This window comes from Danio rerio, chromosome 2, assembly GCF_049306965.1.
Source record: "Danio rerio strain Tuebingen ecotype United States chromosome 2, GRCz12tu, whole genome shotgun sequence".
NCBI classification, from domain to species: Eukaryota; Metazoa; Chordata; class Actinopteri; order Cypriniformes; family Danionidae; genus Danio; species Danio rerio.
Window position 1 is genome coordinate 52,649,026 of NC_133177.1, and position 13,475 is coordinate 52,662,500.

Genomic DNA, 13,475 nt, shown 5'->3' on the forward strand with positions numbered 1-13,475 from the left:
CTCTCACACACTCTTAGATGCGTACGCACACACACTCATACATGCACACATTCACAAACACATGCACACACTAACGAATGAACACACGCATGCACACACATACTCACACACAGTCTCAGACACACACACACTCTTCCACACACATACGCACACATGCAAACACATACTCATGCACACAGTCAAACAAACAAATGCACACGCACACACACACACACACACACACACACAAACACAGGGGATCTTATTAAATTGCAGTAACTGATGGTTTGCTGTGTTCTGGAACAGTGTGTGTGTGTGCGTGTGTGTGTGTGTAGATGATGAATGTAGATGAGAGTGTAACACTGTTCTGTGGCAGGAGGAACATAAGAGCAAAATCCTTGGGGAAGGTGATTTCCTCAAATCATAGTGGCAGCATTTATTGTTTCAGTCCAGGTTACTGTTATTTATGAAGCACTGGGATGCTGAGGTGTGTCAACATCATGTCAGGGTGTTATTTTACAGCAAAATTACAAAACGTGAAAAAAATATGTAAAATTTTATTTCATTTCATTGTTTATTTCTGTCTTTTTATTTATTTATAAATGTATGAGTTTATTGTTTCCTAGCTGATTTGAATTGTTTTGAATTTGTAACTAATGCTAAATTGTTTTTAAACAATGCAAATAAATATAAAAACAAACATAACAAAATATATATTTCACAGCTAAAGTAAAAATGAAAAAATTTACATTAATTATATATTAAATATTTATTTTATTTATTTGTTTGTTTGTTTGTAAATTAAATAAGTTTATTATTTTTACCATTTAATTGAATTTGTGTCACAGCAATTATGCTAAATTGTTATTAAATAAGTAAATATTAAAAACTACTTTTAATGATTCTTTAACAATGATTATTTATTTATTCATTCATTCATTTATCTTTTTTGTTCATTTATTTATTTATTTATTTATTTATTTATTTATTTATTTATTTATTTATTTATTTATTTATTTATTTATTTATGTTTATTTGTCTATTTATTTATTTTTATTTTAAATCATTCATTTGTTTGTTTGTTTGTTTGTTTTGTTTTTTTAAATAAATATAGGATGTAATTTTTAATATTCGTTTTTTATCCATCACAATTAGGGAAATATTGCTCTTTAATGGCAAAAAATATATAATCAAATTTATAAAAAAATAACAAAAAATATTGTCAGTTGTCAATAAATATTACTGATTAATATATATTTATGCTGAATATTATAAAACACACATGCACACAATAGGATAAAATTTAGTAGATGATTATGATTATTAAAAGTGGTATTAGTGAGGCTAGCAGGAGCGCTCAACCTGCGTGAGTCTGTGAGTCCTAATGCCCCAGTATAGTGAAGGGGACACTGTACTGTCAGTGAGCGCCGTATTTCATATGAGATGTTAAACCGAGGTCCTGACTCTGTGTGGTCAATAAAAATCCCATTGCATTTCTCGTAAAGAGTAGGGGTGTAACTCCCTCCATCGGCCTTTACCCATCATGGCCTCCCAATCATCCCCACCCACTGGCTTTATCACCATCTGTCCATCTATAGCTGGTGTGTAGTGAGCGCACTGGCGTTAATGTCCCGATGGCTGCCGTCACATCCTTCAAGTGGATGCTGCACACTAGTGGTGGAGTGGGGAGACCTCCCTCTCATGATTGTGATGCGCTTTGGGTGTATGACAATAAATGCGCTATATAAATACACCTTACTTACTACATATGTGTGCGTACATTTGTTTATGTGTGTAATACTAAATGCAATACATCCTTCTGTTATATCTGTACCAGTAAAAATGCACTGATTATAGTTGTTATTCTTTTACAGAAAGAGAAAAACATTACTTTTGAGTAATGTGAATGAAAATCACACAAATATTAAAGCAAAAAAATGCACTCATGGTTATGAAAATTACATTTCTTCATGGTTTACTTGATTAATTATGAGAATCACAAAAAACTCTTCTCTGATATTAACAGGCTTGCATTTCTTTGAGAAATAACTGTAATTTCTTCCGCTGTTATCATACTGAAATATGATCTGCACATGTTTTTGTGACATTCACCCAGTAAATGTGTAAAGATTAGGAAATATAACTAAATTGAAAGGAAATGGAAAGCGTCTCAACACGGGCACTTCAGCACGTTCCTCTGTGATTTTGCGTCTTATTAGTGTGTTTTCAGCCCGAGCAGCACCAATGAATCCAATTTCAAGGCAATTTGGATTTTGTTCTTTTGATATTCTGCCTGAAATGTTTCTTTTTTTCGTCTCTCTCGCTGGTAGAAAGACAAAGCGAGGACTCTAGAGAGTTTTATTGTCTCTTGTTTTTAAATTGTGCTATCAGAGATGTTGAGGAATGATATATATACACATTTATAAACACAGATCTGTTTTCCCTCTGGGTTGTGAAGGGCCAGTTCAGATTGTGCTGTAGATTTTACAGTAACAGTTATGACATCTGTCAAAATGTGCAAAGAGGGAAAGAGTCAGAGTGGCAGAAACAGCTGTATACGTTCAGAGAAATCTGCTTCTGCCTGCTGAGAAATCTGACGGTGGAGTGAGTGTATGTTTTTGTTTTGTTTTTTGTTTTGTTTTTTTTGGTTGGGACATTGTCATGATATCAAAAAAAAAATAAAAAAAATGTGAGGTATTTTATGATGATATTTGCATGGTGCCTTTACATGGATCTGTAAGTATGTTTATCTAAAGAGTGTGCCAGGGTCTGTAATTGATCTTAAAGGAAAAGGATCAGTTTTATACACTAAGGATGTGTTTTCTTATTTAATTTAATTTAATTTAATTTAATTTAATTTAATTTAATTTAATTTAATTTAATTTAATTTAATTTAATTTAATTTAATTTAATTTAATTTAATTTAATTTAATTTAATTTTTTGTTTTAATTTATTTTATTCTAATTACAGTAATGTCCTGCAGAAACTTGAATGACGTAATGTATTATAAAAATATAAAAGCTATTGTTATATATAATAAATAAATAAAATAAAATTATATTTAAATATGTTAAAAAATTTTTTTTAATAAATCAACAAATAAACAAACAAACAAGAAATATATAAATAAATTAATTAATAAATAATTCCCAGAGATGGGTTGCAGCAGGAAGGGCATCCACTGCTTAAAACATATGCTGGATAAGTTGGCGGTTCATTCCGTTGTTGCGACCCAAGATTAATAAAGGGACTAAGCCGAAAAGAAAACAAATAAATGAATGAATAAATAACCTAAATAAATTACCTTAATATTTAAATAAACAATTTGTTTCTACATTTAAGCTAGTTTAAATCGGACCCTGACACAGATTTAAATCTGACAGTGTTGTTTTTGTTTTGGTTGGGACATAATCATGATTGCAATACTTTAAAATGTGTGAGGTATTTTAGGATGAAATTTCAATTGTGCTTTTACAGGGATTTGTAAGTATATTTATCTAAATCAATGGCACACATTCTACAGATCAGAAGATTGGGGACTGTAAGTTTTGTTAAAGGAGAAAGATCACTTTTTAAACACTGAGGATGCAATATTTATTTTCTTTTATTACATTTTTTTATTTTTCTTACATTTTTTATTTATTTTATTTACAGTGATTTCCTGCAGGAATATGATTGATGTACTATATGGTTATGTATGATAAAAACAAACATTATAATTACATATTATAGATAAATAGTGTAAAATTATGTCCAAGCTATATTTTAAATAAAAAAAAATTCAAAATTAAATAAAAATTATTTAAATTTGACACTCAAGTGTTTTTTTTTTTTTTTTGTTGCTTTTTATCATGACACTAGAGTGTTGTTGTATTTGGTTGGGACATTATCATGATAGCAATAGTCTGAAATTTGTGAGATAAAAATATTGGGGTCTTTAGTCGTTTTTTTAAAGGAAAAGGATCACTTTTATTCACTATGAATGCAAATGATTTAATTCAACTTTTTTTAATTATGTTTTTTGCATTAACAATTACATTTATTTACATTTATTTACTTTGTTTAAATAAATTAAATTATTTTTTATGTATTAATATTAATAAATATCATTTTAATAATTTTAAAACTATATAAAACTAAAACTATAAATAATTTTAATTAAATAATTATAAATAATATAGCTCTATTGTTTATTTCTCGGTAATATTAATTAATGTTAATTACTGTTCAGTAATGTTAATTTCAGTAACACATTAAGGATGCAGTTGTTTTTTTATTTATTTTTGATTTAATTCTCATTGTTATTTTTTTTACATTTATTTACAGTTGTTTTATTTGATTTACATTTTTTATTTTCTTAAAATATAATTTCATTTTAATTAAATGATAAAAATATTATTACAGTAATTTTCTGCAAGAATTTAAATTAATAATACTTATTATGTAACATAAAAATAAATGCTTTCAATGTATATTGTAAAAAAATACAATTGTACACAGTAAATAAAATACAGGACAACATGAAAGAATTAAGTTAACTTATTAGTTTTGACAAACTTAAGTTGATTGAACATAAAACAATTAAGCTGTCCAAACCAAATCTCAAAAACTGTGTTGTTTCAGCCAAAAACATATTTGCTAACTTAATAGTTTTTACTTTACTTTGAATGAAGTAGAAGGACTGTTATATTATATTTTAAATAATAATTTTTGATCATGTGATGCTGAAAGTCTTACATCCCCCGTCTTTTAAAAAGTAGTGTATAATAATGTGTCCTTTTACTCGTACAATATTATACTTCAGCAATATTATAACAGCATTGAAGCAACATTCTAACTCATTGATATTAATTATTTGATGCAAAACTATTTCAACTCATTTTGTTTCCCAGCAGGTTAAAGCTCATTTCAATCATTCTACTCACAATTTGTTTGCTAATTGTTTACGAAAATAATTTAGCAACAAATTTTCTCACTTGGTGTGACAGTGTTACCATCTAAAGCCATCACTAAAGTGCCACCACAGGTGCATTTGCATGGCGGGGCTGGATATGAAATCACTGGAGGTTTTTGTACAATGACATTTCAGATCTCAGTGGAAACCAAAGTCCCCCTGAGCAAATAATAGATTTTGAAATACTTGAAGAACCAAGACTAAGATTGTTGGTACCCTTATATTGAAGAAAGAAAAGCTGTCACTGGTAAAACTGAAACAAAAAAAAATGTTAAAATCACTGAGTTATTGAACATTTTAATGCTATTTAAAAAAATCCAGAGTAATAATTGCTATAATTTTGTTTTGCTTATTTTGATTGCAAATTTCTAATTTACTACTACTACTACTACTACTACTACTACTACTACTACTATTATTATTATTATTATTATTATTATTATTATTATTTTTATTATTATTATTATTATTATTATTATTATTATTATTATTAAACATCTAATGTATTATTATTATTATTATTATTATTATTAAACATTTAATGTATTATTATTATTATTATTATTAGTATTATTATTATTATTATTATTATTATTATTATTATTATTATTATTATTATTATTATTATTGTACATTTTAATGTCATTTGGAAACTCAAGAATAATAAATGTTATTATTTTGTTTTGCTTACCTTAATTGCAAATTTCTATATTATATTTTTATGTTTTAGGCATTATTTGGTACAATATGTTTATATTAAACTACTTCTTCTCCTTCTTCTTCTTTTTCTTCTTCATCATCATCATCAGCATCATCATCTTCTTCTTCTTCTTCTTCTTCTTCTTCTTCTTCTTCTTCTTCTTCTTCTTCTTCTTCTTCTTCTTCTTCTTATTATTATTATTATTATTATTATTATTATTACTATTTATTAACTTTGTTCAAGCGTTTTACTTACATTTTCCTCCACATTAACTGATTTCTATATTTATATTTAAATCAACTTTATAATTTGATGCATAAATTGTTATTTTATTATTCCTTTTATTTTTGCACAAATAAAAATCATAGGAAAACAAAATTAAAATATTATTAAAATGCCACATTTACGAGTAATTATTCATGCATAATTCAAGGTTCTTCAAGCATTAGCATAGTTTACGTTTACATTTTACATTTCATTTCTTGTGGCCAGCAATATAGCTGACAATAGCTTGACTTGTTTTCAGTTTGTCCAGCTGTCAGATTGGTGGTGTGTGTGTGTTTTTTTTTAAATACCTCACTTGACCTGCTTGATTATTGGCAGAACTGTAGTTGTTCAGCATGTGAAGGCAGATCTGTTGTGTGTGCTTTTTTATTTCTTTCTCTAAGTAATGGCCGAGCTTCAATGCCAAAGTACAACCAGCATGAACCTCCTGCTCTCCACCGTGTTCATTTTTCTCGTTTAGTCCTCATTTCTCAGACCCCCGTGGTGTTGTGTCTCTGTGCGATGAGCTGATTTTTGCCCACTGGAGCGGGCATTTTCATGGGCGGCTTGCCAGAGAGCCTTGAAAACACTGGGCGAGAGGTGAAGAGGGCCGAGAGCCAGACAAAGTAGAGCTGGCTTGTCTGGATACGGCTTTACAAGGCTGTAGATCAACACATCTGACAGCTCATTGGCTGGAGAAGAGCACAAACTTCTGACACGTTATTGGCTGAACAGCCGCTCACAAAATGGCTCCCGTTTGGAGTCTGTGTCACCTTGTGCAACGGCAAAAAGGTCATGACATGTACACAATGTAAAGATTTTTTGCTGCTTGTTCAAAGTACTTCTTTAAAATGAGTTGAGTCAACTCATTGGGGGGGGGGGGGGGTGGCAATGTTCAATTCAATTAAAGGGCACCTTTGATGGAAATCCTCTTTTGTAAGCTGTTTGGACAGGACTGTAGGTGTAGGTAAAGTGTGTCCACAGTCATATTGAGGTAATTTAAACAATCACAATTAAACACAATTAAAATTTCCTGAACTTTAAATAGGATCCAAATCCCTCCCATTTTGAAGCCCATCACAATGTGATGTAGGAGTGTGGTTTTCCCTTTTTTAGGAATAATAATGATAAAAAATAAAAGTATATATAAGTCATAGTAATAAATTATTAAAAACATGAAATATTAAACAAAAAATCAATATATAAATTTAAATATGTATTTAATTTAATATATTTAATATATATAATTTAAACTAATATTTAATTGTTAAATTAATTATTACTATATTTAGTTGTTCGGCTTTCGCCACTGTTTGAATTAATAATGAATGTTTGTCATGGTTAAGAAAAGAGCAATATGCTAGTGCACTGCTTTAATGCACTCCTGCACTGGGCTCACACATACACTCTGCACTCTGACTACTTTAACAATGCTGATAAGCCACAACCCAGTACTGGGAAGCACCCATAAACACTCACACATGCACTCATACCCTATGGCCAATTTAGTTTATTCAATTCATCTATAGCGCATGTCTTTGGACTGTGGGGGAAACCAGAGCAACCGGAGGAAACTCACGCCAACACTGGGAAAAAAAATGCAAACTCCACACAGAAATGCCAACTGACCCAACCGGGACTCGAATCAGCAACATTCTTGCTGCGAGGCAACAGTAATAACCACTGAGCCACCATCTCGCCTTGTTTTAATTAATAAAACTTTGTTAGAACATTCCTCTAACATTATAATAATGTTCTGTTAGGGCAAGTTTATTTATATAGAGCATTTCATACACAATGATAATTCAAAGTGCTTTACATAAATAAGAATAGACATGCTAACATTTACACAACTTTTACGGAACTTTATGAAGGTTCTGAAACCATTTGCAATAGTAATGATTATGCTTGCCTTAGTAAACACTGTTTAAAAAGTCACTGCCTGTCAGAACATTGTGTTTTTACTTTAATAACCTCCATTTCTACAGTCCTCAGTTAAGTTAAAAGGTGTCTGAACATCAGAACATCACTGTTTGTCCCTTTTATTCTTTTAAACGTTTGCTGTAATTATAAGGTCGTGCGACTTCGGGAAGATGGGAGATGCCATCCAGTGACATCTCTGTTAATTTGGTGTAATCTTTTGGCACAGATGTCCTCCATAAGGGTGGCAGGCGGCGGGTTCAGGCTCGTCTCCAAATCAGTCCATTAACAGCAAGCCCACCGCGGCCTTTCCGTCCATCAATCTGCGCACATTTTCCAAATTTACCAAATGAGACCCTTCAAACCCGAAGCCCTTCAATTACCGGCAGCACGCATTTTAACAGATCATTTTAGCGTGTATCTATTAGCGGGGAATATTAGAGCAGAAATGGAGTGATTAGAAGGGAATGAGCAGATCTCATCATGTCTGAATGCCATGATTGCTCTGAAACGCTTTTCATTTAGACACCGTGTGGAAGGTAGAAGTACTTGTTCTGCTATATTTGCTTTCTCATTGTGATTGTTAGAATGTTGCCATTGTGTTAAGTTCATTTTCATCAGAGATACTTGCTTTTTAGAGTCTGATTAGGAAATGTAGCTTATGGTGTAATGGTGTAATCGTAAGCTGTGAATACGCATTGCATAATTCAAAGCATAATTCACTCATGAATGAAAATGCAGGGATCTTTTTCTTATGTTTTTTTTTCAGATTAAAATATATAATAAATAAATAAATTATAATAAATAAATAATTAAATAAATAAAAACTAAATACATATAAATAAATCATATCATAATATTAACTCAATTATTAATATATGTAGTTGTTTAACACATACAATTTTTTAGAATAACATTAATAAAAAATAAAATATTAAATAAATATACAAATCCTAATAATAAACAATAAAAACATACTAAATAATAAACAAAAATAAATGTAAATATTAAATAACATTTAGCTATTAAGTAAATTATTAATATATATTTTTTTAACACAAGCAAGTTTTCAAGAATAATATTAATAAAAATAAATAAATACATATATAAATCCTAATAATAAATGATAAAAACATACTAAATAATAAACAAAAAAAAAACAAAAAAAATTAAATGTGAACTAAAATGTAATTATTAAATAAATTATGGGCGACACAATGGCGCAGTAGGTAGTGCTGTCGCCTCACAGCAAGAAGGTTGCTGGTTCGAGCCTCTGCTGGGTCAGTTGGCGTTTCTGTTTGGAGTTTGCATATTCTCCCTGTGTTCGCGTGGGTTTCCTCCGGGTGCTCCTGTCTCCCCCACAGTCCAAAGACATGCAGTACAGGTTAATTAGGTAGACTTAATTGTCTGTAGTGTATTAGTGTGAATGAGTTTGGATGGATGTTTCCCAGGCATGGGTTGCAGCTGGAAGGGCATCCGCTGCGTAAAAACTTGCTGAATAAGTTTGCAGTTCATTCCGCTTTGGCGACCCCAGATTAATAAAGGGACTAAGCCGAAAAGAAAATGTATAAATTAATGAATAAATAAATTATTAATATTTAGTAGTTTATTTAACACATACAATTTTTTTTAAAATAATATTCATGAAAAAATAACATAATAAAAAAATATATATATTCTAATAATAAATAATACAAACATACTAAAAATAAACAAAAATAAATAAATGTAAATTGAATAATATATAATCATTAAAGAAATTATTTATAAATTTATTTTATTAATTATTTTTTTTTATTATTTAACACACAACTTTTAAAGATTCTTAATAATTAAAAAATCATATTTATGTCTATTGTATTTTTGTTTATGTAATGGGATTTTTTTTGTTTAAGTATTTTTGTTTATGTAATTCCTCAGAATATCTTCTTTTATTTTCTGCAAGAATAAATAGTATGGAACATGGAAATTAGGTATTGGTGATTAAACTAATATCAAAAATATACCAAATCTAACGTTTTTTTATGAAAAACAAATTACTTTAAAATTAAAGAGAAAAAAATATGTGAATATATTCTAGCTATACACAAATATGTATAAAAAATATATTTTTATTGATTTTTATTTTGATTGTTATATATATATATATATATATATATATATATATATATATATATATATATATATATATATGTATGTATGTATGTATATATGTATGTATGTATGTATGTATATATATATATATATATATATATATATGTATATATATATATATATATATATATATATATACATATATATATATATATATATATATATACATATATATATATATATATATATATTTGTACATACATATATACATATATTGAGTAAAATAATGCAAATGTTGATGACAAAGTATTTAAAATAAAATATAACAGAAATATTGATTAAATAATGCATAAATGTTGAGTTAGAAAATCGAATATAAAAATAAAAAGATAATGTTGTACTTATACAGATAAACTATACAGATTTTTATACAGATGCTTCATTCATTCATTTCTGTTCGACTTAGTCTCTACTTCAGAAGTCGCTTTAGCTGAATGAACTATTCAAGCTTATATTTCACGCAGCAGATGCCTTTTCAGTCGCAACCCAGTACTGGGAAACACCCATACAACTTTAAATACAATATAGTTAATTCAATTCACCTAAAGCGCATGTCTTTGGATTGTGGGGGTAATCGGAGCACCCAGAGGAAACCCACGCCAACACAGGGAGAACATGCAAACTCAGAAACCCCAACTGACCCAGCCAGGACTGACCCAGCAACCTTCTTCCTGTGAGGCGACAGTGCTAACCGCTGTGCCACAAAGGCCGTCCTATACAGATACTTAAGCAAATAAAATGCACAAATATTGAGTGAAATAATCCATAGTAATTACACGTTTTAATGAACTCTTTTGTTGGCAAATTTCAGAACCAATAATTGCATTAATTTACAAGGCATATAAACTTCCTAAGCTCATGGTTTACAGATTTCTAAGACAACGAGGGGGAAAAAAAAGATAAGCTCCCTATCTGGGATGAAATGTCGCCGTCATTGAAGATAAAAGACATAAGGTCTGGCTTATTTTTGAGTTGGCCAAATGTTGTGCAGCGTTGGCTCAGCAGGACTGTTGTCAGGTGAGGGGCGCAGACAAGCCTCTCTTCCAGCGGGACACCAGTCAAAACTGGCCAAATCAGTCCAAACACACATGACCTGAGAGCAGCTGATGGGACATGTGTGAACGCAGACACGGCCCAACAACCTGCTTCTGTGATTCAAACTCCCTTTCTGCTGTTTACCGCGGTTCTGCCTGTGTGTTTTGCTTTTTTATTTTGCGTATGACAGGATGAAGTCCACATGACATCATTAGATTCTATGAATATTTGCACATTTAGCTGTTTATATCCCACTGAGTGCACCTCTGGTGAAAAATGTCATTATGAATTTTGTATTTCTTAGTTAAATAGATGAAAAAAGCAGATATAAATAAGGAAATGAAGTATAATTAATGCATTTAAAATTCACTAAATAAACAAAAGCTTGTTGGAAATATGAATACATAATCAGAACTAGTTATTATTATTTATTTATTTATTTATTTATTTATTTATTTATTTTATTTATTTTTTGCAGATCTGATTAATGAATTATAGTTATTTGTTTTTGCATGTAACCGAATCCTAAGCAAAGCAAAGAGAAAAACATTATTTATTAAAAGTTCACATATTTGTTATGAAATAAACAAATGCTTAAAGGAGATATGAATAATTAATCATAACTATTATTATTTATGCAGATTTGATGAATAATGCATTTTTTGTTTTGCTAGTAATACAATTAAGCAAAGTAAAGGGGGGAAAAAAACATAGTTTTTATGAACAAGTAAAATTCTTTTTTTTTACTCACATTTTTGTTATGAAGTAAACAAAATCTTGTATGAAATATGAATAATTAATCTTAAATAATTATGCAGATTTGATTAATTAATTATATTTCTTTTTTTGTACATGTAATATAATCCTAAGCAACGAGACAAAATTATACTTTTTACGAAGAAGTAAAATTTGTTTATTAATTTTTAGAGGCTATGCAGATTTCATTTATGAATTCTGCTTTTATGTAATACACTTCTAAGCAAACCAAAGAGAAAAAAATGACATTTTTTTATAGACAAGTAAAATTCATTTAAAATTCATGTGTTTGGTATAAAATAAAATAAAAGCTTGTAGGAACTATGAATAATTAATCATAACTTGCTGTAAATTATGAAAACTTTCTATGTAATATAATCTGAAGCAAAGAAAAAAGACAAACTTATACCTATTATGGACAAGTCAAAATCATTTATTTAAAATTTGGGTTTTTATTATGAAATAAACAAAATCTCTAAGGAAGTGTGAATAATTAATCTTAGCTAGTTATTATGAATTATGCATATTTGATTAATGAATTATGCTTCTTTTTTCATGTAATACAATCAAAAAAAATGTTAAGAGAACAAAATGACACTTTTTATGGAAAAGTTTGTTTTTTTTATTTAAAATGTTTGCTTTTGTTATGAAACAAAGGAAACCTCTAGGAAATACAGTTGAAGTCAGAATTATTAGCCCCCCCCCCTGAATTATTAGCCCCCCTGTTTATGTTTTCCCCCAATTTATGTTAAATGGAGAGAAGATTTTGTTTTCTACACATTTCTAAACATAATAGTTTTAATAACTCATTCATAATAACTGATTTATTTGATCTTTGCCATGACGATATTAAACTAATAATAATTTGTAAAATTCCTTTATTTAAAATTCACTTTTTTTGTTATAAAGTAAACAAAAGCTTTTAGGAAATATGAATAACTAATCATAACTATTTATTTTAATTATGCAGATTTGATTAATTGATTGTGCAGATTTTTGTTTTTGTTTTTTTACCAGTAATACACTCCTAAGAAAGGTAAAGAGAAATAAAATCATATTTTATGAACAAGTGCAATTCATTTATTTAAAATTCAAAAAGGTTAAAGGAAATATGAATTATTCATCGTAATCATTTATTATTAATTATGCAGATTTTATTAATTAATTATACATTTTCTACATGTAAAAATAAGCAAAATTAAAAGACAAAGAAATACTTTTTATAGACAAGTAAACTAATTTATTTAAAATAAAAAAATTGGTGTGAAATAAAAGCTCATAGGAAATGTGAATTATTAATCATAACTTGTTATCATGAATTATTAATATTTGATTAGATTATTATTCATTTTATGTAATACACTCCTGAAATGTAAATGGAACAGTATCGAGAAAAAAAAAAACTTTTTTTAGACAAGTACAATTAATTTAGTTTAAATTTACATTTTTGTTATGAATAAAAACCTGTAGGAAATTTGAATGATTATTCATTAGTTATTATTAATTATGCAGATTTGATTAATAAATTCTTATTAGCAAAAATTTTAAGCAAAATGATAAAATATGATACGTTTAGTTAGATCTCAAAAATGTCTTTATTCAAAGCTATTTACAGAATTATGGGTAAATTTGTATGATATAATGAAATGTAATGTAATAAAATAAAGTATAATATAATAATATAATATAATGTAATATAATATAATATAATA

At 28.4% G+C, this 13,475-nt stretch overlaps 2 protein-coding genes across 14 annotated transcripts in view; one reads left to right on the top strand and one right to left on the bottom strand.

The window, feature by feature from the left end:
• Positions 1-13,475, top strand: part of sema6ba (sema domain, transmembrane domain (TM), and cytoplasmic domain, (semaphorin) 6Ba) — a 282,900-nt gene that overhangs the window by 222,534 nt on the left and 46,891 nt on the right.
• Positions 1-13,475, bottom strand: part of cactin — a 475,834-nt gene that overhangs the window by 130,289 nt on the left and 332,070 nt on the right. The gene's annotated exons all lie outside the window — the stretch shown is intronic.